We start from the raw sequence: 15,796 nt of genomic DNA, 5'->3' as shown, positions 1-15,796 counted from the left end.
AATAAGCTAAATCTTAACATAATATTGCATGAAAATTAAAATGCCAGTTGCAGGAAGAATACAAACTACTTGATAAAATGCATATGTGCTTTTAATGGACGTAAATTAATACCATATATTATGTATTGATTGATTCCTATGTAGTTTAAAAAATAATGGAAGAATATACAAAATGAAAGAATATACAGAGAAATTTATTGTTGTATTTGCCTGGAGAATTTATGGTGATTTTTTTCTCTTTATAGAGACTGAAGGTTTAAACAAAGAAGGAAATGATAATTTTTCCCCCTGATTGTCACATTTACATGTGTTTGTTTCACTAGTACATTTTATTTCTGCATGTAGTAAAAAGAGTTTTAAATCTTAAGAGCTTGTAACCAGGGAAAGAAACCTTTTTACTTTTTCAATAAATAAGATATTCAGTCATATTCTTCAGAGTTATCAGAGGATGCAGATGGGTGGTGTCCAGTATACTTGGTGCTACTGGGGCCCAGATTAGGCCACCCCAAAATGGGCCTCAATGACATACTGTTTATTTTGAATTAAAGTTACCATCGGAGCAGCTAAGCACAAGGGACACTCTGACCTTCCTTTCTGTCTCCCTGAAAGCAGGAAATAAATGTCATGTGAAAGATGCCCTCCCTGCATCTAGAGGTAGAAGGACACTTTTATGACAAAGACAAGGAATTCAGGCTGAGAAGCCTATGTTAAAAAACCTTATTACTTCTTTAATTTACTACTCCAAACCCAAACTCTGTTTAGGTTCTTCACTAACTGGGCATCCCAAACCTAAGTTTCTTTATTCTGTCAATTCCTCCAAATTTATTTTTTCTTTATCTAAAACAATAAAGCCTGCCTGCTTTGGCCACTTCTTAGGTTCCAATTCTATGGGACCTCCATGCACATGAAATAAAAGTTGTCTCTTTTTCTCCTGTTAATCTGTCTTGTGTCAATTTTATTATTAGTCCAGGTACAAGAACTCTAAAGGGGTAGAAGGGAAAATGTCCCCCTCCCAGACACTTGTTGAGCCAGGCAGGAGGCTGGTTGGACCCTGCTTCCCACCCTAAGTCTGCTGTAACTGACAGATCCTGGGAAACCTGACAAAGGCCTGTAGAAGGTGAGATTTCTTACCATGTCAGCCTCTCAAATCTCTGCCTGTAGGGTGTGATGGAAAGGAAAGTGATGAGAGTCCCTTTTCTCTCTCTCTAAATTTAGATAAGCAAGAGAACATTTTAGTGAAGCTAGATCCTTGGATGAGCAACTCTTGGGAATCTTTTATCTCCCAGAGTTGGTCACTGTTTTTTTTGTCTCTGTCTCTTGTGATGTTTTTCATAAGGAGCAAGAACCATAGAGCAGAACACAGGCATAGGCTCTCTAAGTCTGCCCTCGGAGCCAATCTCAGACTGGTGAGTTAATAGTTCTTACCAAACTGGTGTCAATTAGACAAGCTTTACTGTGGGTCCCTTATGAAAAAACAGATGAAGTTTTTTTCCTTCAGTCTTATTATGTGTTCTGAGAGCTTGGCTTATGTCCAGTGAAAATATTCTCTCTGGTCTCTGCCTTCAGGAAGGTGCATTTACTGGGGTGCATATTTTGGCCAATGGAACTGACTGGGGATCCAACACATGAAGTCACAAGCACCACTCTCTCTTTGTCCTGCTGTGCAAGCTCTCAGGGGAGTTTGTCATAAGGAGTCCCAATCCTTAAGGGGCCTTTCTCATCTCAACATTCATTGCTTGTTAGTGTTGGAATAGTCCCATTCCTGTTGCACCTGCATGGTGCCATTAACTAGTAGCACCTTTATGTCTGGAGGTACCTCGTGTTTCTGTTTGACACTGGAGACACCGTTTTCTCTACACCATTCTTACCACCTATAGCAACAAAGGGATTTTACTTTCTTAGACTAACAAACACTGGAAGTGAACTTTCTAAATCTTGTGAGAGCCATATACTAGCTCGTGACACTTGTCTTGTTTCTTTGGTTAAGCCATAATAAAATGTTTATTGGTTTGAGTCCCTAGTTGAAATCAGTATATGAGCCTACTCATCAATGGCCTGATGATGGATCCTTTCAATTGGCTATACTTAAAAGGAAATAAATGTTTGAAAGCTGTCATCATAAACAGCTGCCAGATTGGTACTTATGAGAGAATCAAATTATAAGGGGAAAAAAAGAGTTCTGAAGAATCTTTTATTAAAAGAACAGAAATCCAGCTTAAACAAAAATCTAATATAAATTCCCTTTCTTAAAAATCACTCCATTACTTCAGCAATTCCCCAGACCTTCCTACAAATAGTGAAGAAATAAATCAGCTGGAGATCAATATTCAAGGGCTAACAGAATCTGTCTTTTTCTTGCAAATCTCTATAAAACCAGAAGTACAACTCTAGAAACATGTCAAGGCCCACCTATCTTTACTAGTCCCAAGGCCTCACCTATTCCTCTCAAAGTGCTTTTAGATATTATAAAAGATCAAGATATTGGATGAAAATTGTCCTGCACTTAAGAAAAAATGTTTTAACAATAATTACCCTAAAACTTATAATAGACCAATATATTCCAAAACTCTTAGGAGAAAACTTACATTTTCTTTCTCTGTTCCTTAAAGATATAAACCTTACCATGTCTTTGAAATGTAAAGGTACCTCACATAGCTTGAGACTGAGCCCTTATTAACTAACTCAATGGGTAGAACATGAAACTACAATTAACAAAAAAAAAAAGAAAAGAGAGAAGGGGGCCTTTTTCAGCACAAAGTGCTAAAAAGACTCTTGTTCCTAAACTCTTATAAATAACAACCTACTTAAAATTGTATGTCCAGGGCAAATACAGATATTAAACATCTTCTCTAAAATAATTAAGGACTTTAACCATCTCAGTGAATAATGATTTCTATAAACTAATGAGTTTTGTATTGCATCTGCTTCATGACTAAATTTTTAACATGAACATATGAGATCTCTTGTTGTGACTGTCTGTATGTGTATGTTACCTCTGGGTAGGATTGCCAAATTAATTTGGCAAACGGCTCTACTTAGTTGGCTTTAACAAACAAGTGTCTATATAAAAATTGTCAAAAAGATATTAAAAGCTAACTCGAATGTGCTTCAAGTTTACATGATCTAAGATAATCTTTAGTAAATAAAAGCTAATTTTAAGCTTGTTGGTTCAATAAATACAGGTACGTCTTCAGAGTTAACATTAAATATAATGCAGATAAACAACTTTTATTCCACCTGGGTTTACTTGTCAAATGGGCTAATGTTGCTTCTGATGCAAACTTTGTTAGAAAAGCAAATAAAAAAATGACATAATGTCTAACTGCTTTAATGTCTCAGGAAATTTTCATGAGTAATCTAAGTATGATTATTAAGAACAAATAGATTAAACAGATGTAAATGAGTTAAGAGTTGTTAGGTGAACTTCTTAACAATATTTGTTTTAAAAATGTCTACTGAAATAGTTTCTTAGTCTCTTTGGTAATTACATCCTTAGATTTTTTGCTAAGTTAAATTAAATGATGGGAATTCATTGAATATCTACATCATTTCCATGTAAGATAAAATGTTGAAACATTAATTGTTAAACAAACAACATAAGTTTATACTTACTTTTTATCTCTTAGCACAGAGAAACTAAGTATGTTTGTATTTGTTAGTAACTATATCTTGTGCTTTACTGAAAGACTGTACTATGAAATAACATATGTTTCTAAAATTATAAAATGTATTTGTGCTTGCTAAGCCACAAAATGGTAATACAATTCACAATTGTTTATTTTCACTAAAGAAATTAAGATTTCAAAGGTTTAAGAACTTTAATTAATATATGTGGTTAAAACTACCAGATATAATAATAGAAAAATGATGTGTTTGGGGGTAAGAAAAGGTATAAGGTATGGAGATGTTTTTTGTTTAGGAAGAAGAAAATGATTTTGTCCCAAAGTTGGTTATTTCTAAATGGGAAAGAAAAGCAGGGACAAATTAAAATGGACATAGAAAACTGTAAAATATTTGTAAATAAAGGAATCTTTGGAAAGGAACTGTATGTGTGGTCAGGACTGAGTAAGATTGGAATGAATTTAATTAAATAGGTGAGTTTTAATATCAAAATTAACCTGGTAGAAAATTAGAATTGGTTTTCTCTCTTTGTTAAAAGGCCAAAGGTTTTTTTTTTTTTTTCTATTGGTCTGCTCCTGATAATAAGAGATTATGAAAGGTTTTTCTTTATATTTAAGTACTCTGCTAGAAAAAACAACCTGTGTCTTGTCAAAACAATCGCTACATTATATGTTATCTTTATCAGGTCTTTGCTTACTTAAGGAAGCCTAGTTCTCTCAATAATAAAGAGTAAAGTTTAATATAACTTTCTATATTTGCCTATGAAGTCTTTAATTGTTGTTTTAGTTAAATGGATAACCCTGATTTCTTCTAGTGTCACCTATTTGACTAAGTGTTTTTAAGCTTTTTTGATAATTTTGACAAACTTTCCCAAAAGCAAATTCTAAATAAAGTCTTTTTGATTTAGAACTAACTTTGAGATATGAAATACGTTAGAGGGTCCTTGAAGTATCTTAAAAATTTGTTTTCTCTCCTTTCTGAAAAGAGCAATGTTAAACTAAGTATATTTGATATGTTAAATTACATGGGACACATTGTCAAATAAGAAGTAACACTAAGTCTTCTTTTTGTTGTGTCTGTATGAATTTGTACTATAAGTGTTCCCAGAAACTACATAAAAGTCGTGGAAGTCAGATATGTTCTGACATAAGATGTTATCTGTCATTAAAATTGAGGCTTATGCTAAAGGGACTGAACCCAAGTATCAGGGAAATGCCCTAACTGACTTTCGCGAAAAAGCAGCAACAACAGAATCTGTAAGGTTGTAGCACATGTGGTTGAAGTTCATTCTGCTTCTGCAAAAACAAAAACAAAAACAAAAACAAAACAAAAACAAAACAAAACAAAAGAACGCTTATTGGCAGACTTATGCGATCTCAAGGTGCTCATGACAAAGCAACAGTTTGCACCTAAATGAGAGAGATTAAGATGGATAAGCAATAACTGTAAATTAACAAACAGTCAGGGCTATGGGAAACCAAAATGGACATTTGGTTCTTCTTGGCCTTCTGGAAATACTCATTTTTTTGTTTTTTTTCTTGCATTTCTTCACCCACCATAGTGCAGTTAAAATAATTCAAATTGTAAATAGACATTGGCAGGAAGATTTCTATAAAATTGAGAAAACATTCTACCTGCAATGTCTGAGGTGCTGGGTTCATAACCCTGGGGAAAAAATAATTTTGTCCTCAGTGGCCTCAGACTTCCTTTCTCTGGACCTTTTGAACATCTACAGCTGGACTTCATTCAACTATCACTTAATACTGGGTTATCAAAATGTTCTTGTTACTATATGTATGTTTTTCAAATGGGTTGAATCCTTCCTCTGCTGCAAAGCTGATGCCCTCACAATGGTAAAGAAACTTTTAAAAATGTGTTTTCTGCTTGGGGTCTACCTTCCACAATCTCCAGTGATCAGGAACTCACTTCACTGGGCAAATACTATGAGCCTTAACAACAAACTTGCAAACTTCTTGGATTATCACTGTCCCTGTCACCCTCAATTATGAGGCAAGGTCAACAGAACTAATGGAAAACTGGACTAAAAAAGAAACAGTTAATTACATGGGAATGAATGAACTGATGAATGATTATAATTTTTATAACTTTTTGTCTAAAATACTACTGATTTTTTAATCTTTTGTTTTATAGATACAAGGAAATTTTAACAAATATTTACAACAATTTGGTAAGACATACTGTTATAAGCAGAGTTGAGACATTGATCTTTTTCTCCCTAACTGATGCTTCCAGAATTCAGAAACTCTCAGTGAGCATTCTTATTTTCTTGGCAGTATAGTTATTTGCATAAGTTCAATAAGAATCTATTCTCTTTATAATACAACGCAATTAGAAACACTGATTATATTACCAAGACTTTGACTGGAATGTCATATTGGAAGGAGACATGCATAGACAAATATGACAAGAGAGCTTGGAGGAACTAAGGTTGACTTCTTGGAGCCAATAAGGCCCCTTGGAAAAAAATCCTTGTACCTTGTTAACAGGGTTCCCAGCAGCCTTACCTGGTAAATAAGGAAGGATCCTTCCTGGAAGGCCCAGGAAACTTAGGATACTTTGGGGACTTCAAGAGGAGTGGAATTCACAAAATCTATAGTTATTATAGGCAAACCTGACGGCGAGTATCTGGTGTGACTTACTGGCCCTGAGAGGTTATTAAAAGTTTAATCTGGAGACTTCTATAACAAGTTCCAGCAAAACATACTTAAAAGAGCCTACATGGTCAATCACTATTCTTGCTGGACTTATGAAAATAATCAGATCAAGTTTATTAAATTAAAACATTTTGCAAACAAATTAGTCTTTATTTGGCTTTGTAAAATGAAGGTGATTTTAGAGAGGAAAAAATACGTTTCAATTAAAGTATAATACCCACTTGTAGATATTAAATTCTAGTGCTATTACTTTCTTTTGAGGTTTTTTTACTTACCTGGAAATTGGACTGGATACTGAATTTTTCTACTTTTCTCCAATATCTAACTACAGTTCTCTGAAGTTTCCAGTTTTTCCCTATTCTTTTGTCTTGGGATTATTGAGAACTAAAACTGCCCTTTTCCTGAAGCCCTGCAAATTGAAGCTAGATGATGTGATATAAATTTCAAAGAAATCACTACAATAGCTCATATTTAAACAATCCTTGTGCCTGTTTCTGTATATGCCACTCAGAAAGTTTACCCACACATCCTATTACTTCCTCAGAGATAATTCAAACTGCAAAAGATGCTTTGTCCCTGACATCTAGCAATCTGCTTGACTGACGGCAACCTGGGCTCAGAAACTGGTTTATAATCTGCTGTCTCATTAACCTTTGTTTTCCTTTTGTTCCCACAGAAGTGTCTCTTATTAAATACCTGATTCCTTGCACATATGTCTGGCTTGGGGAGCCCATCTGCATCATCACCTCGTAAATGAGATACAACTGTTTAACTGATCTGTTCTCAGAACTAAAAAGTTGGTTCAATGAAATGGAGGATCCTACTAACCTGTTCTCTTTCTATATAGTCAACAGCTCAGCTTTAAATATGAGAAACTTCCAAGTTTCAGAGGAAGTAGCTGTTGGGGCCCAGGCTAGCCTGCCTCTAAATGTACTTCAATGGTACATTGATCTTATAGAATTAAAGTTACTTAAGAAGTAGCTAAGGAAGAGGGACACTCTGACCCTCCTGTCTGTCTCCCTGAAAACAAGAAGTAAATATCTCATGTGAAATGTACACGCCCTGCATCTGGAGGTAGGAGGACACCCTTTCCACCAATGGTAGGGAATTTCAGCTGAGAGGCCCACGGGAACACACTTTGTTATTTCTTTAATTTACTGCCCCAAGCCCAAGCTCTGTTTAGGTTCTTCACTAATTAGGTACCCAAAGCATAAGTTTCTTTATTCTGTCAATTCCTCACAAATTTATTATTTCTTTGTCTAAAAGTATAAAAGCTTCCTACTTTGTCCACTTCTTAGGTTCCATTTCTATGGAGCCTCCATGTACATAAATTAAAATTTGTTTATTTTTCACCAGTTAATGTCTTGTTTCAATTTCATTTCAGACACAAGAACTCAAGAATGGTAGAGGGGGAAACTTCCCCATCCCCAACAGTACCATGATATATTTCTCTTGATAATAGTAAGCAAGCAATTTATTTTTGAACATTAATACATGCAGGATTGTTGCTTTTATTAATTTGAGATATTTCATTTTTCAAGAAGACTTTAAACACACAATGAGTTTCCAGGAATAAAAGATCTAATACTTTAAAATGCATATAAATATATTGTGGCTAGTGTGATATAGAGAGGGAGCTGCTGCAAGATAAAAGAGGAAGATTAAAAACAACAATTGACACAGTTGTCTCATCAAAGTCTTTATTGCCCCCAGTAGCTGCATACTTATTGAGATAATTATCCTTTTTGCTTACATATATGGCCGGCCAAATTTCACATGCAAGGTAATAAAATTGAGGACTTTTGCTCTGTCCATAGTGATGCCTTTTTCAGGGAAGCTTTACCCCCATCCCTTCAATATGTACCTCCTTGTCCTCAGGGGCCTCAACATACTATCTTCTGACTTTGTTTCACCATGTACAGATGAGTTCATTTCAGTCCTTTCCCATCACACGTCCTCTGAAAGTCTTCTGATAGATGGAAAGCAGAATGCTGGATTTCTAGAGTTCATGTGTCCCAAGTGGAGTAATTCCTTAATAAGCCCCCAGTAAGGCTTAGGACAGTTCAAGGCCATGACTGATAAGTGGTGTTGTTGGCTGTCTTCTGGTAGTTGTTCACTACGTTCCACCCTTGTACCAGGTATTGAAAACTTTCTATAGAGAGATCATCTCCAATTGCTTTAATTCTTGTCAGTCCTGTGGGTAAGAACCTGTCTAGAAAAATTTGACCTGGGAGAAAAGGGGCTAAAAGAGCATATGATGGACTGAGGCCATTTCTGGTCTACTTACAACACAACAGTTTTTACTTCAAAACAAAGTCTAGAGGATTTAACATACAATTTTATTACATATTCTATTGGCAACTACTATCTTAAATGCTTTACAAATAGTAGACAAGTTCATCTCCATCACATAACAATCTGAAAATACAGGTGCTGTTATTGAGCATATTTAACAGAAGAAGGACTTGAAGATCACAGAGGCTAAGAAACTTAAGATCAAATAGCTACAAAGTGTTGAAGTTGGATTGATTAGAAACCAAGAAGTTTTCCTTCAAGGTAATTTTTATATTACCAAAACTTTCTGTTTTCCTTTTCTTTAGTATCTTTATATTCATCCTATCCAGCTCTCTAAGGCCTGACTGATCTTAATAAATAACCACCTATCGATCATGGCTATAACTACAGACCCCAAGCGAAGAGCTTAAAAAGTGAATAAATGTGAGACATCAAGCACCAAGTCCTTTGACAACTTAATTTGTCCTTTATATATTTACATACACCAGATTCACTAACGTGGGGGGGAGAGGATATTGTACTTTCTCATCTCAACATAGTTGTAAGGAAGCCCCCCCATGGTCACAAACACATGGGGTCAGATAAATTAAAATCAGGATGGAGCCTGGAAGGATAGAGCCTCCACCTCTCACTCATGACTCAGTGTGTGTCCATGGAAATAAAGAACATAAAAGCATTAGGAAAAGAACCAGATATTATAGAAAAGCATCCATGGTCTCTCCCTCCTCTAAATCGCATTATCTTTGAAAGGTCAGAAACACATTCTCCATCAATCCACCAGTTATTTAATTTACTTAATTTGAGCAAGAAGTCTCTAGAAACATTGTAAATTTCTCACATTCAGAAATAGCTTTTTTTCCTCTAGATTCCTCCTCTATAAAGCCTTGAATTTGAATTATAAAGGGAGGGCACGGGTGAAAGCTCAGAGACCCTACAGAGGGTCCTGACATAAGGAAATTCCAGCATCAGGAGTAGCCTCTTCTTGGAACACCCTGGGAATTGTCACAGATGTGGTCCCATCCCCCAGGCAGGTTGGCAAACTGTCCAAGTCAAAGGCAGGATTTGCCCTTCCCCAGCAGCAACCAGATGCTCTGTTCCCATGATCCCGAGCACAAGGGGAAGGAACTGAGTCCTTCCAGGAAGAGTGATGGCTGGTGTGAGAGGGAGGGCAGCAGGGGGCAGGCAGGGAGAGTGTAAACCTGTAATGAGGCAACCTGTGGGACACAGGGACAAGGGAGGCAGTGGGGCAAAATATGGAGCAACTCTGCTTGGGGCAAGTGGGGAAAGCAGCTTGAAGTCACCGAACTTAACTGACTTGTCCAATATCTTACTGTCAAAGAAAGAGGGGCTAAAATTCAACACTTCTGTCTTCCAGTATATTTTTTCCTTCTTTTGCTTTCTTTCAAAATTCATGCTGTTCTTATCTCTGAACACCTCCACTTGCAGATTTCCTACTGGGTTCTTGTTTTTTTGGCCCTCCCCTGCCATCAGTTTCCTGACCCGTCCTCTGCCTGCATTGTTCTGATATGATTTCAACGGATTGACCAAACCACTCCTTCATTTGAACTGTGACCATCTCCCAAGTAGCCTGTAAGCCCATGCTGCTTTTCTTCCATTGAGCACACTTTAAGGTCAGTCAGGATCAAACACCATCCCTTGCAAATGGACCTCCTGGAATCTTTAAACATCTCTCTGATGGGACCTTGCTGGTCTGTCCTCAGACCTTGCCATCTGGTGGATGTTTTCAACACTGGTGTTTTCCTTATTTTTCTAACTTCAGAGTACAATAGGGTCAGACAGAGAATTCTCTTTCACAATATTTTCCTTAAGCATGGCCTGATACAGGCTTAGGATACACCAGAAGATAGGCTAAATCTGTTCATTAAGATCTGACAGGCATAGGGACTTTGATACTCAGAGAAGGTAATTTTCACTCAACAAGAGTGATTCCAGCCTAAGCCCCACATATTTTATCCCATGGAAACCCCACTGTATTAGTTTAATTTTGCTGTGTAACAAACTCCCACTTGCTTTCAGGTTATTGGCAGAATTCAGTTCCTGGTAGTTGTAGGACTGAGGTCCCATTTCCTGCTGGCTGTCCACTGAGGTGCCACTCTCAACTGCACACCTTGGTACAGGGTCACCTCCATCTACTAAACCAACAAAGACACAATAAATCTTTTTGGTGCTTTGAATCTTTTGACTTCCCCTTACACTGTCAATCAGAGAAAACTGCATCTAAATGGCTCATGTAATTAGATTGGGCCCACTTCAATAATCTGCCAGAAAGTTCTCATTTTATTGACTCAGTTAACTGATTAGTGACCTGAATTGCTTCTTCAAGAATCCATTTTGCCATATAATATCACATAATGAGGGGTTAGTATCTCATCATGCTAAAAGCTCTTTTCACAATCAAGGGGAGACAACATATAAGATCAAGGTTCATTGGGGGTCGTTGGCATTCTATATAATGCAGGTTTGTCTGCCCTCATGCTTCCCTGAGATGAACCTCACTCAAACCTGTATAATGAGAATAATCTCCCTATCTCTTATATGAAAGCACCTGAAAGATTGGAGATGGAAACATTTCCTCTGGGATTTGCTTGTATTTGCCCCTGTGGCCATTTTCCTCCTCTCTCCCAACCACCCCCACCTTGTACAGAAAATCAGCCCCTGTATCTCTTCCCTCACTTAGAGAAAATCTAGGTCGCCCAAGTTATGTTTGCTAATTTTCAAGAACATTTCCTTTTTTCTTGACAGTAGCTGAACCTCAACACACCTTCCCATGCTAGAGCTCCATAAAACAATAAACATTTCTAACCCAAATCAGAATGTTCCTTGGGAGTCTTCTCAGGCCAGGTATTTTGAATAAAGGCTAACAGTGCTCTGCTTGATTTCTTTCCAGTTTTTGGAGCAGTGACTTGGACAGAGCTGGACCCCCTACCACTCAGCTCAGCTACTTCCAGAAACCCCTTGACATCTCTCCACCTGAGAGTCCCAGCAAATGGGTGGCTGAGGAAGCCCTCTCCTAAGCACTGCTCCACTCTCTTTGCTTTAAAATGTGGTCTAAGCCCTTATTCTCTCTCTTCTTTGTCCTTGATCTAAGCTTCTTGACCTAATCTGTTTCACTACTCATGGTTATCAAGACAAACTGGGACTGTAGCATGAGGAGATCTGATTTTTTGTTTCTTCTATCTTCGTATCATTTGAATATGAGCAACTACCAGTCATGTAACAAACTTCAGGGTCATTTTCTGCCTTTTACCATGACAAAAATCATGGTGCCAATAGCACTAAACACTGGAAGATCTGTTGGGATTTTATCAAAGCTCACTTCGAATGTCACTCTTCAGGGGATTTTGAGTTATAAATAAGACAACCTCTTTATGTGGTACTTTATAATCAAAAGGTTTAAAGATTCCAAATATTTAATCATCAGCATTTAAAAAATTATTGTGAAGATGGCTTTAGAAATATATAAAAACTAAAAAAAAAAAGAAAATTTGAGAATTCCTTACTTTAAATATTCCTCAGGATAGGATAAAAAAACATAGAAAAGCTCACCCACACACATTTTTTATTTTTTAAAATTTTTTCATACTTTTATTTTTATTTATTTAAATTTTATTTTATATTGGAGTATAGTTGATTTACAATGTTGTGTTAATTTCGGGTGTACAGCAAAGTGATTTAGTTATACATATACATATATCCATTCTTTTTCAGGTTCTATTCCCATATAAGTTATTATAGAATATTGAGTTGAGTTTCCTGTGCTGTACAGTAGGTCCTTGTTGATTATCTATTTTATATATGGTAGTGTCTATATTTTAATTCCAAACTCCTAATTTATCCCTTCCCCCACCTTTCCCCTTTGGAAACCATAAGATTATTTTCTCTGTCTGTGAGTCTGTTTCTGTTTTGTAAATAAGTTAATTTGTATCATTTTTTAAATAAATGATATCATATGATAATTTCTTTTTCTCTGTCTAAGTATGATAATCTCTAGGTCTATACATGTTGTTTCAAATGGCATTATTTCATTATTTCTATGGCTGAGTAATATTTCATTGTATATATGTACCAAACCCACACAATTTAATGGTATTCTAGTTGACTTTTTCCGGACTTGTTTTCTTGCAAGATTTCCTAATCCATGATCTCTTGAAGTCCACAGTATTTGACATTAACAGATATTTCAGGAGGATATTTGTCTAAAATTCAATTTTCCCACTCCCACTTACCACTGCGACAAAAAGCATAAAATACCTAGGAATAAACCAATCTAAGGAGACAAAAGACCTGTATGCAGAAAACTATGACACTGATGAAAGAAATTAAAGATGATACAAACAGATGGAGAGATATACCATGTTCTTGGATTGGAAGAATCAACATTGTGAAAATGACTATACTACCCAAAGCAATCTACAGATTCAGTGCAATCCCTATCAAACTACCAGTGACATTTTTCACAGAACTAGAACAAAAAATTTCACAATTTGTATGGAAACACAAAAGACCCCGAATAGCCAAAGCAATCTTGAGAAAGAAAAACATCTGGAGGAATCAGGCGCCCTAACTTCAGGCTATACTACAAAGCTACAGTAATCAAGACAATATGGTACTGGCACAAAAATAGAAATATAGATCAGTGGAACAGGATAGAAAGCTCAGAGATAAACCCACACACATATGGTCACCTTATCTTTGATAAAGGAGGTAAGAATATACAATGGAGAAAAGACAGCCTCTTCAATAAGTGGTGCTGGGAAAACTGGACAGCTACAAGTAAAAGAATGAAATTAGAACACTCCCTAACATCATACACAAAAATAAACTCAAAATGGATTAAAGGCATAAATGTAAGGCCAGGCAGTATAAAACTCTGAGAGGAAAACATAGACAGAACACTCTATGACATAAATCACAGCAAGATCCTTTTTGACCCACCTCCTAGAGAAAGGGGAATAAAAACACAAATAAACAAATGGGACCTAATGAAACTTAAAAGCTTTTGCACAGCAAAGGAAACCGTAAACAAGATGAAAAGACAACCCACAGAATGGGAGAAAATATGTGCAAATGAAGCAACTGACAAAAGATTAATCTCCAAAATATACACACAGCGCATGCAGCTCAATATCAAAAAAACAAACAACCCAATCCAAAATTGGGCAGAAGACCTAAATAGACATTTCTCCAAAGAAGATATACAGATTGCCAACAAACACATGAAAGGATGCTCAACATCACTAATCATTAGAGGAATGCACATCAAAACTACAATGAGGTATCACTTCACACTGGTCAGAATGGCCATCATCAAAAAATCTAGAAACAATAAATGCTGGAGAGGGTGTGGAGAAAAGGGAAGCCTCTTTCATTGTTGGTAGGAATGCAAATTGATACAACCACTATGGAGAACAGCATGGAGGTTCCTTAAAAAACTAAAAATAGAACTACCATATGACCCAGCAATCCCACTACTGGGTACATACCCTAAGAACACCATAACTCAAAAAGAGTCATGTACCACAATGTTCACTGCAGCACTATTTACAATAGCCAGGACATGGAAGCAACCTAAGTGTCCATTGACAGATGAATGGAAAAAGAAGATGTAGCACATATATAGAATGGAATATTACTCAGCCATAAAAAAAGACGAAATTGAGTTATTTGCAGTGAGGTGGATGAACCTAGAGTCTGTCATTCAGAGTGAAGTAAGTCAGAAAGAGAAAAACAATTATTGTATGCTAACACATATATATGGACTCTAAAAAAAAGAAAAAAAATGGTTCTGAAGAACCTAAGGCAGAACAGCAAGAAAGACGCAGACATACAGAATGGACTTGAGGACACGGGGAGGGGGAAGGGTAAGCTGGGACGAAGTGAGAGAATTGCATTGACACATATGCACTACCAAATGTAAAATAGATAGCTAGTGGGAAGCAGCCGCATAGCACAGGGAGATCAGCTCCGTGCTTTGTGAGCACCTAGAGGGGTGAGATAGGGAGGGTGGGAGGGAGATGCAAGAGGGAGGAGATATGGGGATATGTGTATACGTATAGCTGATTCACTTTTTTATACAGCAGAAACTAACACACCATTGTAAAGCAATTATACTCCAATAAAGACGTTAATAAAAAAAATTGGGAACAAGGAAATAAAAAAGATAGTAAAGGAGTTTTGTCTTTTACATTGAAAGTTTTAATGTTTATTATGCAAGGATCTGAATTTAGTTTTGTTTTTATGAATAATCAAGTGTTCGAGGGATCTATAATGTAACCTCTGTCAGGTAGTAAGTTTTCATACTTGCATGGGTCTCTTTCTGGGCTCATTGCTTTATTCCTTAGCTCTATTTTTCTATCACTGCACCAATGCACTGTCTTAATTATTAATTACATAATTGGTAAGACAAGTCTTTTCAACTAGTTTTTGAGGAGAGTCTTGGCTATCCTTAGCCTTTTGTTGAACGTTCATGAAAAATTCCTGGTCATGATTTTGATTACATTTTGAGATAAACTTAATTTAGCCATGAAGTTTTAGTTTTTTAATATATTGCTGGGTTCACTTTGCTGTTAATTTTGGTTTGGAGTTTGCATATTGGTTCATGGGTGAGATTGGCCTGTAGTTTTCTGTTTTTTTGTGCTGTCCTTGTCTGATTTTGTTAGCAAGTTATACCAACCTCACAGAGTGTGTTTGGCAGTGTTCACCCTTCTTCTATTATTTTAAGAGTTTGTATAATGTTTGGATAATCTGTTTCTTTACTATCCTATAGAATTTACCTGTAAAGCCCTGTAGACCTCATGTTTCCCTTTTGGTAGGATTTTTTTTTTTTTTTTAACTAACAGTCCAGATTTTTAAATGGCTATTAAAGAGAATTCAGTCTTTTTCTTTGTGGGTCAGTTTTGGAAAGTTATATATTCTAAGCAGTTTATTAGTATGAGGCTATTATAATGTTTTTCTCATCTTTTTAATGTTTGCTACATCAGTAGTTAGGGCCCCATTTTATTTATAGTAGAATTTATTTGTGCTTTCTCTTTTTTCTTGGTCAAGTTTTGGCTTCATGATCTTTTCTATTATATGTTTATTTCATGTTTCATTAGTATATGCTTCCCTCTTTTACTTTCTTCCTTCAAATATCTTTGTATTATTCTATAGTTCTCTTTTTGACTTGTTACTTTGTTCATTGATAT

This window comes from Eubalaena glacialis, chromosome 14 (genome assembly GCF_028564815.1).
Source record: "Eubalaena glacialis isolate mEubGla1 chromosome 14, mEubGla1.1.hap2.+ XY, whole genome shotgun sequence".
NCBI lineage: Eukaryota > Metazoa > Chordata > Mammalia > Artiodactyla > Balaenidae > Eubalaena > Eubalaena glacialis.
This window is presented reverse-complemented; position numbering follows the sequence as displayed.